Below are 18,895 nucleotides of genomic sequence, written 5' to 3'. Positions count from 1 at the left end.
TTGACTATATGTTTTTAGTATTACTTCTACGTGAAGTCAACGATTTACATAGTTGAAGATGCTAATTTCAAATAACAGACTGTAGTGGTAATTTTTATACGATAGATGGAGTAGATGAAAGCATAGAGTTGATAGTTCCGTTAGAGTACGGCAGTGTGAAGATTGTATATAGATATTAGAATAGCGAACTAGGACAACTTTTAAGGAAGGTACAAATCGGTTTTTTCATCTCTCTTTACCAAACTCCCCCTTTGGAGAGGGATGGTGAGGGGTGTCCCCCCCCCCGCCACTTAGATCCAAGTAAATATGAAACTATATTGTTCCGTCTCCGCCGAAAGTCAACTGATACGAACACGACCAACAAGCAGCGAAGAACGAGACAATCAATAGGCTACAACATCCACCAATCAGCGACGACCACATCAACGCTCGCCGCTTTAAAAGCGGCATGCATCACCGTGCAAAACAAGAGTTCTTTTCCGACCAAGCACCAGCAAACATCAGCAGCAGTAGAAGCAGAATTTGTAGAGAGAAAGAGGAGAGAATAAACAGTTGTTAGCGTAGCCGTCCCGATCAAGTTTATTTTGCACACATCCCTGGTTTGGAGTAGCGTCGAACCCACCAGCTCTTTTCAGAGCCCTTACGAGTTGATTTCCGATCGACGCTTGCTTCCTCCACCACCCTGCCGATACAGTCCACTACCGAAAGGGAAAGTTCCCTCCCAGTCCGAACATAATTTGGTCCATCCGAACCGGATCACGAGCCAAGAAGCTTTCGCCGTGAAAGTTTACGCATAGATGTTCCTGCCAACTGGAACGAAGCCGATTTCCCACCGAAAGAAACGGACGTGCTACGCTAGCCAAGTACCAAACAAACAAAACTACTTCCGCTGCTGCCGATGACAGCATCGTGTGCGAAGTATACAAAAAAGTGAATCATATGAGTGAGCGCGTTCGCGAAAAACAATATTCCGAAAAGTGAATCACATGCGTGTGATAGTTTACTACGCGTTCCAAAGATGACCGATGTGGAAAGGTTGATCGTACTTCGTGGCTTAGTAGAGGCGAAGGTAACGCGAATCCTGAAGGAAGTGCAAGAAACCGATATCACCATGCATCCGGTGCTGTGTAACAGGCACGCCAGGAACCTCCAGCGGTATTACCAGGAGTATCAATGGTTGCACAACAGAATTATGACCGCCATCTCTGCAGAGAGATTTGATGAGCAGGATGAGGACTACCTGCGTTTCGATGATCTCTACACCGAGGCCTGTATACTGGTGGAAACATTGCTGCTTGCCTTTCCAACTACCGATATCAGGCACCACCAACACCGAACACTCATTCCACGTTCTGCTAGCGAATGAGCAACATCAGGGTCTGTTGTCTCGTCACATGGCATTGCATTGAATGTATTTTTTCACCGCGAAAAGTTTTTTATTTGCAAGTAGTTATTGTGCCTTAGGTGACTCGCGCATTTCGGAAGGAAGCAGCCGATCCTGGCGAAGCCTACGGTCGGTCTGTTCAACATTAACCCGCTTCGACGATATCGAAATTCTTGCCGCAAAATTAGCCGTAGTTAGCAGCAAGAACGGTTAAACAGTGGCAATCACACGGACTGGAAACAATAACCAGCAAAAAGCAGTGAGCCACCGCACGGACGGTGTGTACGACCGGCATCTATTGTGGAAGAACAGCAACAGTATAAGCAGTAGAAACAATAAGGGCAAATAATAGCACGTATCTGTTTTTTTGTATACCCATTCCTCTGACTGTTTGCTTGTGAATCGTCTGTCTCTCCCCCAGTGGAATCGTTCCACATAGGGTGGTTCTTTAATAAAAAATTAATTACTTCTTAACGAAAGTTTTCAATTTCATATGGATGAAGGACAGGGGGGCGTCAAGCCTCCCAATAATAAAGTAAGAAAGCGTCATTACCAGGCGTCTTCTGCTTCGCCTTGGGTTGTCTACTTTCGGCAGAAAGAGAAAGCCCTAAACTTCTTAGGGATTAAAAGAACGTTGACGCGTCGTTTCCCGGGGACCGAATTTCATCAGGTCAATCGGAACAAACTGCGTATAACTGCACTCACATATAAAGTCGCAAATGAGATTGCTGACGACGAGGGTTACAATGAAGAGTATTACGTCTACATCCCATCTCGAGATGTGGAGATAGACGGCGTGGTCTCTGCAGTGAGCCTGACTTGTGATGACGTCATGGAAGGTATGGGGCGCCTTCAAAATGCTGCTACATCTACCGTGGACGTTCTGGGTTGCAGGATATTGTATTCAGCGACCACGGTAGATGGTCAAAAGACTTATTCCCCTTCAGGCTCATTACAGGTGTCTTTCGCTGGATCGGTTCTCCCAAAGTTCTTAGAAATTGAAAATGTTTTTTTCCCGGTGCGACTTTTTGTACCAAGGGTATATAATTGTACCAACTGCAAAAAGTTGGGTCACACAGCTGCTTTTTGTGACAACAAGCCCCGTTGTGGCAAATGTAGCCAAGACCACATGGAGGGTGCTTGCCAACAGGAAGCAACTAAATGTGCTTACTGTGGCAAAGAACCTCTTCATGCTTTGCAGGACTGCCCCGCGTACAAGAAGCGTACCAACAATGTGAAGCGTTCAATAAAAGAACGCTCCAAGCTGACGTTTGCAGAAATGGTTAAGTTGCAAAATGGAACCTCTGCTTCGTTGGCATCAGCCGCTCAAAATGAAAACACTTTTGAGATTTTGTCTTCCGATGAACTGGACTCTGACATAGCAGATGAGAGTGAGTCTCCGGAGGTACACGCCCCCGGTAAAAGGAAGCCGACTAGCTCCCCGGGAGTGCGCCGGAAAAAAAATAAAACCACTCTCAAAAGCATGCAAAAATCTGAAGGTAGCGGGGATTCATTGAAAAAACCGAACAAATCGGTAATTGCTGCTCCAGCTGATCCTTGCTGCAGCTTTTCCACCCCGCCGCTACCTAATAAAGGTAATCGTAAGAGGTTACAAAAAATAAACACCACGTCTACTCGCAATTCAAAGAAAACTCTCCCGTCCAAGCGAGGAAAGATTAAATTTAAGGACATTGTGGATAATATTTTGAATGCCCTCGGCTTTCCCGACGAATCGCCACCTCGAGGGCTTATTGACCTGCTTGTTCCTATAGTCGGAAACTACTTCAAGCAATTGACTGCATCATGGCCCCTCATTGGTGAATTCATATCTTTCGATGGATAATTCGTCGAGTGAGGATCAAGATATGATCACTTTATTACAATGGAACTGTCGTAGTTTAATACCTATATTAGACTCGTTCAAGTATTTGATTCTCAATTCTGATTGTGATATATTTGCACTCTGTGAAACTTGGCTTTCTTCTGAAGATGAACTAAACTTCCACGATTTTAACATTATCCGCCTGGACCGAGATGATTCATATGGTGGCGTACTTTTGGGGATCAAAAAGTGCTACCCCTTCTATAAAATCTCAATCCCAATAATTTCAGGCATTGAAATTGTCGCTTGCCAAATAAATGTGAAGAACAAAGATCTTTGCATAGCTTCTGTATATGTCCCTCCAAGGACTTCCATAAACCGCCGTCAGCTTTGGAGTTCAGTTAATATCCTTCCATCTCCAGTTCTAATACTTGGCGATATGAACTCACACGGTACTGGTTGGGGCGAATCATACGATGACAATAGAGCGGGTATTTTCTATGATTTGTGCGACGATTTCAACTTGACTATCTTGAACACTGGTGAAGCAACACGTATAGCAAACCCTCCTGCTCGAGAGAGCCGTCTTGACATTTCTTTGTGCTCTAACTCACTATCATTAGATTGTCTGTGGAAGGTTATCAATGATCCCCATGGTAGTGATCACTTGCCAATTATTATTTCAATCAAAAGTGGTCGTCTAAAAACAGATCAGTCAATTCAAGTTCCTTTTGACCTCACGAGGAACATTGATTGGCAAACATTTGTATCGGCGGTAACTCTTGGTATTGATTCTACCGATCCTCTACCACCACTGGAAGAGTATCGTTTCTTTACCGAGCTAATCTACAAAAGCGCATTAGAAGCTCAGAAACGACGTGTTCCAAATGCATCCCTCAAAAGAAGACCCGCCACCCCAGGATGGGATGACGAATGCACAAAGTTGTATCTTGAGAAATCCGATGCCTTTAAAGATTATCGTAGACATGAAAGATCTGAGCTTTTTGAAAAGTATCTAAAGCTTGAAAAAAAGCTTAAAAACTTACTAAAAGCAAAGAAACGAAATTACTGGCGTACTTTTATCGAGGGACTTTCTAGAGAAACCTCGATGACAACGCTTTGGAAAAAGGCTCGCTATATGCGAAACCGCTCATCTTCCAATGAGAGTGAAGAATACTCCTCACAATGGATATTCGACTTCGCTAAAAAGGTTTGTCCAGATTCAGTTCCAGCACAACCAACTTTACGGGATACAGCCCGAAGTACCGGTTCTCTGGATGAACCATTCACAATGCTGGAATTTTCAATGGCACTTCTTTCATCGAATAACTCTGCTCCGGGTAGCGATATGATCAAATTCGACCTTCTAAAAAACCTCCCTGATATCGCTAAAAGACGATTACTTAACCTGTATAATTCATTTATGGAATTCAATATAGTTCCACCAGCATGGAGACAGGTTAAAGTAATAGCTATTCAAAAGCCTGGGAAACCAGCGTCTGATCACAATTCTTACCGTCCAATCTCTATGTTATCATGCCTGAGGAAATTATTAGAAAAAATGATCCTATTAAGGCTTGACCATTGGGTTGAATCAAACAATCTACTTTCAAATACGCAATTTGGTTTCCGAAAGAGTAAAGGAACAAACGATTGTCTAGCGATGCTTTCATCTGATATTCAACTGGCCTTTGCGCACAAGGAGCAATTGGCTTCAGTCTTTTTGGATATTAAGGGCGCATTTGATTCGGTTTCCATAGACATACTGTCAGACAATTTGCACAGTAATGGATTACCCGGTATTTTGAATAATTTCTTGTATAATTTGCTGTCAGAAAAACAAATGACCTTCAAACTAGGTCAACTGACAACTTCTAGAATTAGCTACATGGGCTTACCCCAAGGTTCATGTTTAAGTCCCTTACTTTATAATTTCTATGTCAAAGATATTGATAACTGCTTAGATAATCTATGCACGCTTAGACAGCTTGCAGACGATGCCGTGGTTTCCATGAGAGGTCCACGTGCGGAAATCTTGCAAAGACCATTGCAAAATTCCCTAAATAATCTGTCTTTCTGGGCAAGAAATTTAGGGATCGAGTTTTCACCGCAAAAAACTGAATTGGTAGTGTTTACAAGGAAGCGGTTTCCAGCCCAACTGCGTCTAAATCTTTTGGGCAGAGACATTACCCAATCTTTAACCTTCAAATACCTTGGAGTCTGGTTTGATTCAAAATGCACTTGGGGTACCCATATTACGTATTTGAAACAAAAGTGTCAACAAAGGATCAACTTTCTACGATCAATTTCTGGGACATGGTGGGGTGCTCACCCGGAAGACCTCATTAAACTATATAAAACGACTATTCTTTCAGTTCTTGAGTATGGCTCTTTTTGCTTCCTCTCGGCAAGAAAAACCCACCTAATTAAATTGGAACGCATTCAATATCGTTGTTTACGTATTGCCCTTGGCTGTATGCATTCAACACACAATATGAGCCTAGAGGTCCTAGCGGGCGTAAAACCCCTGCAGAACCGTTTCTGGGAGCTCTCATTAAGATTATTGATCAAATGTAGTGTCAGTAACAACCTTGTGATTGAAAACTTCGAAGAAATGCTCGAATTGAGCATCCAGTCTAGATTCGTGCGAATCTATCTTAATTATATGTCATCGGATATTAGCCTTCCTTGCTATAACCCCTCTCGTGTATGCTTTACTAACTACAGTTCCCCCATTGACTATGATCTCTCCATGAAACAGGCTATTCAAGGAGTTCCAGATCAACTTCGACCTATCTTAATTCCCCGCATTTTCGCTGAAAAGTACCAACAAGTCAATTGCAATAGAAGATTTTTCACTGATGGATCACGCATTGATGGATCCACTGGCTTCGGCGTCTTCAATGAATACTCAACCGCCTTTCGGAAACTTCAGAAACCTTGTTCCGTTTATGTTGCTGAGCTAGCAGCAATCAACTTCGCAGTGGGGATGATTTCCGATATGCCCATAGACCATTACTTCATCTTCTCGGATAGTCTCAGTTCGATTGAGGCTATTCGGTCGATGAAACAAGGTAGGCACTCATCTTATTTCCTTTCAAAGGTAAGGGAGCAGATGAGTTTGCTGGTCGAAAGATCATATATGATTACCTTTGTATGGGTCCCCTCACATTGCTCAATCCCAGGCAATGAGAAGGCAGACTCTCTCGCAAAGGTGGGCGCACAACAAGGCGAGATTTATGATATAAGACTTTCACATGATGAATTTTTCCCATTAGTACGTCAGAGTTCTCTTTTAAGTTGGCAAAACGATTGGACAAGTAATTCTCTTGGGCGGTGGTTACATTCCATTATTCCAAATGTTTCTTCGAGAGCGTGGTTCAAAGGTTTGGATGTAAGTCGGGGATTCATTCGAGTGATGTCAAGACTTATGTCCAACCACTACTCGCTAGACGCACATCTCTATAGAATAAACCTCGTTGACAGCAATATATGTAGGTGCAGAACCGGTTATGATGACATCGATCACGCAGTTTGGTATTGCCCGGGTAATGACGCCTCCAGAGCACGACTATTGGATACCCTAGTGGCCCGAGGTAGACAACCCTTCCGTGAAGTAAGAGATGTATTGGGAACACGTGATCTTCCCTACATGCAAGCGATCTACGAATTCCTTTGTTTGTCTGATGTTAGAGTTTGATGTGACCATCCCATCCTTTCCAAACAATTTCCCGCCATTGTGTCCCAGTCTTATTATCCTCCTGTTCCTGTGCTACTTGCCCTGCCCAGCCAGGATTTGGTCAACCGTCCGAGAGTAGTATCTGAAGGAGGCTTCAGAAACCAGTTTCCTACCTAGCTCCTTCCCATCGAAATTGTTACCCATTAACCTCGAGCCCGCCACGAGTAATTGGTACCCAATACTAACCTAGAACTACTGCTATATAAAATGTAAAATCAAACATTACTGATTTTGGCTCCGCAAAGTGTCACACACGACTGAGCCTAGTAAATAAACGAACTAGTAAAAAAAAAAAAAAAAACCGAACACCATCACCGGCCACAAGCAAACCATACGCTCGGATCGTCCAAAATCAACCAATGACTCGAATGACGGAACAGCCCGTTCCGATTCCACACGCGATGAAACTGCCATGTACGTTATTGACGATTAAGTTGCCACCGCAGCGTATGTCGTACCCGATCCAAACCATCGATGTGAAGACGATTGTGAATCAATCCACCGAAACGAAGTCGATCAAGAAGTCAACTGAAGTGGATAATCCAACCGAACTCTTGAAGGCGAAACCCATGATTATGCCGTTGAACTCCCATTGTGGACCGACCGAGGTCCGGCTAGTCGATGATTCACCTCCACCTGCCAGTGTGGCCGAGTACGGTAATCCTGCCGATACTGAAACCAAGCTGACAAGTACGATTGAAGATGAGGTTCCAACCGAAGCTGACTATGTTAAGCTCAACTCTGCGTGCAAGCCAAATTATCTTCCTCGTGGATTGACAGAGGACCGTTACGTCGAGAATTCAGCCAAGTTCGTAGAAGTCAAGCCTAATAACATGGCAAGTGAACCAACCGAGTGCCATGTCAATAAGGATTCACCTCAAGTCATGGATGTAAAACCGAAACGGTTTAAACATCCCGAAACAACCGAAGTCAATCCGAAGCTATTCCAAGACGACTTTCAAGCCATCGAACCGAAGTCCGTCGCAGCTGGTGAAGTTCCGAAAACAATCCTAACTTCGACTGGAACCAGACCGATCTTGAATTGTATCCCCGTCGGAAACCATCCAGGGTTGATGTCTTACCCGATGTCTACCGGAATCCTTCCAGTAATCAAGCCATTCCTGAGGGCCGCCAGAACCTATCCGGTGGTCCAACCGTCCCCGATGTCTGCTGGAATCCGTCCGGTGGTCAAGTCATTCTCGATGTCTGCCGAAACCAATTCGGTGGTCAAGCCATTCTCGATGTCTGCCGAAACCAATTCGGTGGTCAAGCCATTCCAGATGTCCGCCGCAATCCAGCCGGTGGTTAAGCTCTTCGTGATGTCTACCGGAATCCGTCCGGTGGTCAAGCCATTATCGATGTCCGCCGAAACCAATTCGGTGGTCAAGCCATTCTCGATGTCCGCCGAAACCAATTCGGTGGTCAAGCCATTCCAGATGTCCACCGCAATCCAGCCGGTGGCCAAGCCGTTCCTGATCTCCACCGGAATCCAGCCTGTGATCAAGCCCTTCCTGATGTCTGCCGCAACCAATCCGGCGGTCAAACCGTTGTCGATGTCCGCCGGAACCAATCCGGTGGTCAAACCGTTCTCGATGTCCACCGAAACCAATTCAGTGGCCAAGCCGTTGCTGATCTCTGCCGGAATCCAGCCTGCGATCAAGCCTTTCCTGATGTCCGCCGGGACCAATCCGGTGGTCAAACCGTTCTCGATGTCCACCGAAACCAATTCAGTGGCCAAGCCGCTCCTGATCTCTACCGGAATCCAGCCTGCAATCAAGCCTTTCCTGATGTCCACCGGAACCAATCCGGTGGTCAAACCGTTCTCGATGTCCACCGAAACCAATTCAGTGGTCAAGCCGTTCCTGATCTCTGCCGGAATCCAACCTGCGATCAAGCCTTTCCTGATGTCCGCCGGAACCAATCCGGTGGTCAAACCATTCTTGATGTCCACTGCAACCTGTCCGGTGGTCAAGCCATTAATGATATCCACTGGAACTCGTCCGGTCACCAAGCCGTTCCTGATGTCCGCCGGAATCAAAGCGGTAATCAAGCCTTTCCTGATGTCCACCGGAACCCGTCCGGTGTTCAAGCCGTTCCAAATGTCTACTGGAACCCGTCTGGTGGTCACGACCTTCATGATGTCCACTGGAACTCGGCCGGTGTCCAAGCAATTCCCGATGACCCTTAGAATTCATCAGGTAAACAAGCCGTTACCGATGTCAACTGGAAACCGTTCGGTATTAATGCGGTACCCGAAGCCAATGGAAAAGTATCCGGTGTTCAAGCGGTTTCTGATGCCAACCGAAAACTGTCCGATGTTCAAGCCGGTCCCGATGTCAGCTGGAATTCACTCAAGGCCAGTTCTGGAGCCAAGTGCACTCGTTCCGTTACCGACGTCTGAGAAACAACAAATAAGAGATCCACCAGACAAGCCAAGCTCAGCTAATCCTGTACCGAAGATGCCCTATCCTGATTCCAATGATATCGTTCCAATACCAAAGCCTGAGGAGCCACCGCCACAGGATCTTTCTATTCGACATCGAGCCAGCAAGCTCAGACTGAGAACACTACTTTGCGCCGCTCACCTGCTAACCCGGTTAGTACAGAAGGTATTACCAGTCCTGGATATGGAGTTCCGAGAAATTGTGCTATGGTGCGAAAGTACGATAGTGCTGGCCTGGATCAACAAACCGCTCAACCAACTACAGTCATTCGGAAGAAACCGGAACGCTGTGATCCAGAAACAAACCGATATCGTGTCTTGGTGGAGTGGTCCTGAGTTCCTTCAGAGAGAAAGGTACAACATCGAACTACCCGAAAATGTTCCAGACCAGATGCTACCTGCACTGAAAGCAGTTATCGTCAACCCAGATGACCCAGTCGACTTGAAGAAAAAGCAGCCCTTAATCATCCCGCAACCACGCCAGGCAACCGAAACTATCACCCAAGTGGTCCAGTTTGTCCATTTGGCGGAAGACATTCAGCGAGTAGTTACCCACGACCCTTGCAAGAAATTGGCAAACCTGCATCCGATCTACACTGATGGCCTGGAAGCGTTATACGATCTGAGCACCGATGCCTTCCTGGCATTCTTCAAGCGTTTCATTGAACAACGAGGAAGCAGCAGCAGCATTCGGATAATTGTACTATTTTCCAAAGTACCCACCCAGAAATTACCCTACTACACAGGAAGAAGAACCTACGAACCATGCCGATCATCCGTGAAACCCTGGTTGTTCCACTACCATCAAAAAATCAGCCCCACTGGAAGTTGGGTCGCATCACAACCGTTGCAACCGGTTCTAGATACCGACGCCCAATCAGCAATTCTAGACAATCGTTGTTAATCGTTGAGTTACCTCAACCGGGGGAGTATGTTCCGTCTCCGCCGAAAGTCAACTGATACGAACACGACCAACAAGCAGCGAAGAACGAGACAATCAATAGGCTACAACATCCACCAATCAGCGACGACCACATCAACGCTCGCCGCTTTAAAAGCGGCATGCATCACCTTTTCCGACCAAGCACCAGCAAACATCAGCAGCAGTAGAAGCAGAATTTGTAGAGAGAAAGAGGAGAGAATAAACAGTTGTTAGCGTAGCCGTCCCGATCAAGTTTATTTTGCACACATCCCTGGTTTGGAGCAGCGTCGAACCCACCAGCTCTTTTCAGAGCCCTTACGAGTTGATTTCCGATCGACGCTTGCTTCCTCCACCACCCTGCCGATACAGTCCACTACCGAAAGGGAAAGTTCCCTCCCAGTCCGAACATATATCTTGTTTCCAGATGAAGTTTTAGGCATAATTCTTTGTTCATTCCTTGGTAGCCGATTTTTGGTAATAAATATACCATTTGTGGTCAGTATTCTTAATATCAAAAATCAGGAAGCAAAGAATTCGTAAAAAGGAATACTGGCTAAAACTTCATCCGCAAACAACCTGACCACTCTGTTTAAAAGGCAATCAAAACGAGAATTCTTGTAAGACACGGTGGGTGGTTCAGTTCTTCCATAGTTATTTCTTGACTGTGTTCCATACAGTTAAACTGATTTTTCCTACGTGATGAGTATCAACCTAATATATGCTCATCACTCATCCATTCACTTTCTGTAGTAAATCCATAGAAAACCACCTACCGCAGTACAAATTGGAAAAATATTACTCAATATTCTCAAAATCCCTTTATTTCGATAGTAAATTAAAGGAATCCCCCGATTTACGCGTCGATGGTGCCGACCATCAAATTTCTCAGCAGTGATTTTCAATAGGTGACTATATTATTCCTTCCTAAAAGTTGTCCTAGCTCGCTTTCTACTCTCTATATGCAATTTTCACATTGCCGTACTCTAAACGGAGTACCACTTTAGTCTGTTATTTGAAATTAGCATCTTCAACTATATTATGTTTAACCCTAATCACATACTAAAAATCAGCTCAAACCGATAAATTGCGGTCGGTGGACGGCACAACATACCGTGTAAATAGGGGGTTCCTGTACATATATTTTTTGTACCATTTAATATACTCAATATGTTGACTTCATGTTGAGCATTGTGGGGTTTCTATTGTTGCTATCAGACCATAACAATTCTTATGGCGTAATATAATGTTACAGGGATTTCTCATCAAACTCCATGGCTGTGTAAATGGAAAAACCGACGATTACAGCGATGTTTCAAACACCGGCATAAACGAAGATGATCTGGAGATAATCTTGGCAGGATTTTTTAATGAAGATACACAAGGCAACTTATCGACGACCAGCAAATGTTACATTGCACAGAAAATTAAACAGCTCGAAATGAGGGAGACGGTACCTATAATTGAAACTTCACGTCCAAAATCATTTAGGAGCAATGAACCAGCAGCTCATTTTGATCTGGTTAAATACTGGGAAGCTCAAACATTCATCAATCCCGAGCTTTACAGAGTTGCAATGAAGTTCAGTTGGTTTTAGTTGAACGTGGATTTAGTGCACTGAAGCTTATTTTATCTGATCGCAGGATGAACCTAACAGCAGGATCCGTCGAGAATTCTCTCCTGTTAAAACTCAATCTAGACCTTCTTATGACTTAAACTGATGACTTAAGCTGCTTTAATTGTGATTTTGTTCAATATACATAAATCTTTCGAACTGGCTGGAATTTTTTTTTAAAGGTTGCTTCCCTAGAACTTAGAAGTTTTATCAAGGTTTGAAATCATTCTACAAGTCTAAATCATGGTCTACCCTCATAAAGGGAGGGAAATATTTGTTAGTGATAGTAAGCTCTTATTCGCGAGAAATAAGCGATTGTTTGCAAAAGCATTTTCGCTCCATTTAGGGTAGGTGTACCTATAGCTGCGGTATCGAGGTTGTGCAGGAATGGTGAGGAATACATGGATAAGATTATTTTTCATCGGTACCTCTCCTAAAATAGAACATATTTGCATATTTCAGATTGACGTATAAAAGCTTGTATGTACATTACGTAACATTATTCCTGAAGAAATCAATTTAGGAGAATACGAATGAATAACAAATGTAATAGGGGAAGTGAGCCAGTTTTTGCCCCTACAGGTCCTCGAATTAGCCCTCTTAATTGCAATTTTTTTTTATTATTTTCTAAATTTATATCGATACAAGTTTGGAACAAATATGTTACCATTACTTACACACTTAGAAATAATCCCTGGGCATTGGCATAACATTGAGGATTGCTTAACTGCAACCAGGTCCCAGGGCTTGTCTGTATCTTTACATTTTGAAAGATGCACACTAGTGATGCCAGTTGTGATGTAGCGGACCAAAGTTTGTTTTGATTTAACTACTAGCCAAAATTAAATAATTATGTAGTTTAGAATTATAGTATAAAAAATGAATTGTTTCTTTTAAATAATTGAGTCTAATAGTTACAAAAATGTAAAAAATTAATTTCCATTATTTGGCTCAAAACTTTTGGAATGCTACATCACACAGATACTACCTTTGAATTTGGCTTGATCGAGTGGCGATTTTGTTTTCTCTTTTCTTTTATTTAGATCAATACGATGCAGTTTTGAAGAAAACAACGATATCCACTATATTCCTTCTCGGATGAAGACAGCGAAGATGATTTCCTTATGAGCGAATTTGAAGACGACGAGAGCGCAAACAAAACGACTGTTCTACCGCAAATCACTCTTTACTACTACTATTCAATATTACTTCCTCGATTTCTCGTAAAATAGTCAGTCATTCATCGGTTTCATTTATTAGCATTCAGTGGAGTTTTTGCTTTTATTTGTACCACCTTGGTGCCTTTTAAGTTTTTACCAACCTCGATCATTATTAAAAGGTAAATATTCATTTTATTAAATTACTATATTATACTGTCATTACTGTTAACAATATCATTGCAACTAATTCAATTAGGCATATTCAATTGACCTACATCGGGTTATTATTTTGCATGTAATGATATGGGAAAAGGGGGACTCACGATTCAGCATGGAGAGTGTATGGGAGCCGTTCTAGGGGTTGGTTGGGGCATGTGGTTCATTTTAGACATTATAGTCTGACGTGAGAACCATGTTCCACTCAAGTTCTGGAATTTGGCCTTGAGACTTGAGATCTGGCCTTCATAAGACCCCCTTCTGTCTCGCAAAATCAAAATCAAAAATCAAATTACTTACACACTTAGAAATAACAATTTTATACGAAACATAAGCTACTCGACGAAGAGAACGTTTGATTGAATTGATTTTTTTCGTTTCTTTTAGCTGATTCTTACGTCAAAAGAGCCTCTTACATGTGTCGGTCTCAGGGAACCGAAATTTAAACAACTTTTTCGTAGTGTGTACGCAATTGAATTCATGAATGTTTATTTCAAATTTGATTCAACCCTACGACCAAACACTGAAGCTTTGTACCATTTTTTTAAATAATTCGTTTATTTTTCCAGGCTCATTTGCTGTAGCTTTGCGGAGCCGATATTCATTGTTTAGATAACAAAATTTCAAGCTTTAGTACCATAACTAGCACGTGTAAATCCCAGGTCACGTGTAAATAGAAGTATTGTCGTTGATTATACTTGGACTCTTGATAACTAGTTACACCTTTGAATGTTTTTGGTTGAAGCCAATAGCATATTTAACAGGACATTTATATCTGTAATTGTAACCAGCTCGATTTTGATTGCAAACCTGGTTAAAATGTTTATATTTAATTATCTTAAAGATAACTCGTCCACCTCAAACCTTTGTAGGGGTAAGAGGTGGGACCATCATCATCATCATCATACCCTGTTTTGTTATCAAAACACTTTCTCAAGCATCCCTCATGTCTTGATATCGCGAAATTAACGATTTCCGTATTTTACGTCTCGCAGGGGTCTCAGATAACCTCGTCAGTAAGGGTTCGGTCGAAGGAATCTTTCGAGTTGAAATTTTTTTTCGACTTCTCTAGAGTAGCATTGTGCTTGTGGTTTGCATAGAAAGCTCTCAATTAATAACTGTGGAAGTGCATCTAAAACAGTTCGCAATGCGCTCCATACAGATGCGTAAAAATCTAGAAGACGGATAAGAAGTGCATCTAGAAAAATTTGTTACGGACCGAAAAAAAAACTTGCTAAATAAGCGTAAACAGCTACAAGGATAGAAGAATAGCATTTGCGAGTTGACTGCTAGTCCATTCTACACACAAATTCATGAATGCAATCTTGCATTCATATGGATTCAGAAATTTGATTCACGAATGATTTTTTAAAAAGCAATCCTATGACTCAAATGATTCCTAATGATTTTTTTTAAACTTTATTTAACAGATTATTCCTAATGAATGTGGATTTAGTGTATGTCAATTTGTTAGAGTAATTCAGTCACTTCATTTGCTGATTCATGAATTCATCGGTATAAACAATCTACAGAGTTCATTGGGAGAGTTTTTATGCGACTGTGAATGATCGAAATAAAAACGTCAAGGCTAAGCAAAGCATGCAGTCGGCAAGAAGAATGCAAGTAAATGAAATTTTCCATCCTTGTCAGGTGGTACATCTTTTCGAATCGGAATCGCAAAAGTACTCCGAAAAGATCAGCGTTGAGGTTCGGGGTATCTAGTAGTATATCGTTGAATGAACTTCCAGTTGTGGTGGAAGAAGATCTATCGAAAATCACTCGACGATTTGTGGTTGCACTGTTCTTCTTTACGACGGCATGGTGCGGCAAGTAATACGGTTTCGTACAGTCCACGTCGATCTCCGCTTACGGCACCACTTCCATGTGGCCAAATTGCTGGTATTCATGCATGAACGATGTGTCGTTGCTTGAAACTGCTGTCGCTTTCGAAGCGGCGTTTCATCGCTCTCAACCGCCTGAAGGCAGCGGCTAGCGAATTCCCGAGTTTGATCTTTGAATGCTCCATAAGCAAACGGAGCAACCTTCCTGCGAGCGCGTGAGGGCAGAGTTCAACTACCCGTTGCTCATCCTTGATGAGCTGCTTGGGACTGTATAAAGGGTGATACGGTCAAAATTTGGTCAATATCAACTTGACATTTGTCGACGTTTGTCGACAGCCAGGAAGTCTGGATCGGGGGGAAATCGAAAACCGGAAGCCGCTGAGACGACAAAGAGAGTTGCCGGTAGTTTCAAGCGAAACCCTAACCTCTCTCTCCGAGATGCCGCAAATAAGCTGGGTGTATCGTCTACAACCGTGCATCGAGCCAAAAAACGAGCCGGACTATCGACTTACAAGAAGGTAGCGACTCCAAATCGCGATGATAAACAAAATACGACGGCCAAAGCGCGATCCCGGAGGCTGTACACGACGATGCTGACGAAGTTTGACTGCGTGGTAATGGACGACGAAACCTACGTCAAAGCCGACTACAAGCAGCTTCCGGGACAGGAGTTTTATACGGCAAAAGGAAAGGGAAAGGTAGCAGATGTTTTCAAGCACATGAAACTGTCAAAGTTCGCAAAGAAATATCTGGTTTGGCAAGCCATCTGTACCTGTGGCTTGAAAAGCAGCATTTTCATAGCTTCCGGGACTGTCAACCAAGAAATTTACGTGAAAGAGTGTTTGAATAAACGTCTGCTGCCTTTCCTGAAGAAACACGGTTGTTCCGTACTGTTTTGGCCGGATTTGGCATCTTGCCATTACGGTAAAAAGGCCATGGAGTGGTACGCCGCCAACAACGTGCAGGTGGTTCCCAAGGACAAGAACCTTCCCAACACGCCAGAGCTCCGCCCAATTGAGAAATACTGGGCTATTGTCAAGCGGAACCTAAAGAAGACCAAAAAAACTGCTAAGGGCGAGCAGCAGTTCAAGGCAAACTGGCTTTCTGCGGCGAAGAAGGTGGACAAGGTGGCTGTACAAAATCTGATGGCAGGGGTCAAGCGTAAGGCCCGGCAATTCGGATTTGGAAAAGCGGAAGCCTAACTGAATATTTTTCCTGAATTTTATACTAATTGAACTTGAAAAAGAAATTTAATTTGATTTTTTAAATAAACGATTTCACCGATTTACACGCGTTTTCCCTTGACCAAATTTTGACCGTATCACCCTTTACATGCAAGTAATTATTTGATTGTTATGCCTATTGAATTCCAAATCAAAGCTTTTTTTGAATGCAATGATATATTAAAAACCACGTTACAGAATACAAAAAAGCTACAAAAATCGACTGAAATCTCAAATTACATAAATGGAAGTACATGGAAAGCTATTGAACAAAAATATGAAAATGAATACGTGCTGCCTGTATGGTTATATGCCGATGAATATGAAATCAACGATTCACAAAGTTCACACAGTAATAGGCACAGTGTTTGTGGTATATATTATAAATTCCCTACAATACCCAAGGAATTCCAATCCAGTTTATGCAACATATTTGTGGCTGGAATGGTTAAGAAATCAGATATCAAGGTAGTAGGTATGAATATGCTTATGCTAATGACTTCAATATGCACAGAAAAAGTTTTGGAAAAATTTGTATAGATAGCGAACTTTCTCGATTGCCAGATATAGTTGAAGGTTATAACAGTAAGGAAAAGCGCAAAACTGTTCATATACGGCTAACTTCTAGTGAAACGCGTGTACTGACACATTACATTACTTTAATTATTGGCAAATTTGTACCAAACGATGACATGGTGTGGAAGTACTGCATAACGCTAGTAAAATTAACTGAGTTCTGCCTAAGAAGTACATTTTCATTAAATATGATTGATCAATTGCGACGATTAATTAACATGCATCATAATATGTACGTTGACCTGTTTAAGAGAGAACTTAAGCCTAAACACCACTTTCTCGTGCATTATCCTTCGGTTATCACTGCATCAGGACCAGTGGAAGATATGATGTGTTTCAGATATGAAGCTAAGCACAGAGCTTTTAAGCAGAATGCTCATATCATGTCTTCGAGGAAAAATGTGTGTTATACTCTTTGTATAAACGCTTCATTACAATTCGCGTACGATTTGTTCAATCGAAGTTTTTTTAAAGTTCCTGTCACAGGAGATTTCAAAATGTTTAATTTGGGCCTACGTAATTATTTTAATAAGCTACTACAACCATTGAATATAGATTCAGATTTAAATATGCAGATTGCAAGTAGTGTCGAGTACAAAGGAACTCAGTATAGGGCTGGATATTTTATGACTCTGTTCGAAAATCATATAATGTACTTATTTGAAATCATCGAGATCATCATGCATAATAACGAGTTACATTTAATAAGCCAACACTGGCAAGTTGGAAATTATTGCGAACATTTGCTGGCGTATGAAGTTATAAGATGTTTATCTTTAGTAGATGTGCTAAAAATTGAGTTATTTGATAGTTCTCCAGTATCAGTACATACAATCGGTGATCAGTCTAAAATGTATTTCCGAGTTAAAAATAGTTTCAATGTGAATCCTGTATAAGTATTTAGTATGTAGTAGCTAAGTATGTATAGTTTGTAATAAAATTTGATATATTATTCATATTGTTTTATTGCATTAATATATGTTGCATTATTTTCCAATTATGTGTTTTAGTTGGGAACATACGAATTGGAAAATAATGCAATCATTGAAATAATTGATTGTAAATCAATCAGATTATAAAAAAAGCAAAAGGTAAAAATCAATGCAAAACAACGTGCCTTCCACAGAATTTTTTGATAAAATTTACTGGATTATCATCTAGGTTCTACTTAAACACTTCGTAAAAGATACGGGAGAAGTCACGTAGCTATTACGTGAAACTCCAGTGGGATGAGAGTTCATTAGTTCATTCTGTGCTACCTATGATTCACGTGAATGCTACGTGAAAAGTGCGATGGAAAAAAGCCACGTATGTTTTCACGTAGCATTGACGTGTGGATTATTTTGAGTGTAGGGCAAGCACTGTATACTTCTTGTTGTAGTATGTTACAAGCACAGACAAACAGACATAACATTGAATGTTTAGCACTGTAAAACATCTTCGCTAAAACAGTACCGCCATTTGTTCAGTACACTCAACATAATTAAGGCGATAGTATGTAAACGTCAAACGCAAAGGAGTAAACTATGCGCGCCACAGGTGGCGGTACTACCAACTAAAAACATTTAAATTGACCGTTACATGCGTTTTTGATGAAAAAATTGCCAGTGTTATGTTTGTTTGTATTTAAAAAAAAAACATTTAAATTGACCGCTAAAAGCGTGTTCGATGAACAACTTACGAGAGTTATGTCTGTTTATCTGTGATTATACTATATGAATAAGATAGTGGACTCTTCTTTTTCCATGCAAAACGCAGAGATCAGAAATTTCCTGCTCCACACACCACCTAACGTCAAAAAGGGCAACCAACATGCATTTGATTACAGTCAAGGGGTGAGTTAGTTGTAATTATTACACATGAAAAATTAGTTGAACTACAGTGTTCTAATAATATATTTACTGTAGCGCTCCCACACAATCCCTTATAATTTTGCAGTTGAGTTAAATAGAATTTG

At 41.9% G+C, this 18,895-nt stretch overlaps 1 protein-coding gene across 1 annotated transcript in view; it reads right to left on the bottom strand.

The window, feature by feature from the left end:
- Positions 1-18,895, bottom strand: part of PTP-ER (Protein tyrosine phosphatase-ERK/Enhancer of Ras1) — a 41,515-nt gene that overhangs the window by 1,719 nt on the left and 20,901 nt on the right. The gene's annotated exons all lie outside the window — the stretch shown is intronic.

Source organism: Ochlerotatus camptorhynchus, unplaced genomic scaffold (genome assembly GCF_037179485.1).
Source record: "Ochlerotatus camptorhynchus isolate MF236.1 unplaced genomic scaffold, CSIRO-AGI_Acam_v1.1 ptg000250l, whole genome shotgun sequence".
NCBI lineage: Eukaryota > Metazoa > Arthropoda > Insecta > Diptera > Culicidae > Ochlerotatus > Ochlerotatus camptorhynchus.
This window is presented reverse-complemented; position numbering and strand designations above follow the sequence as displayed.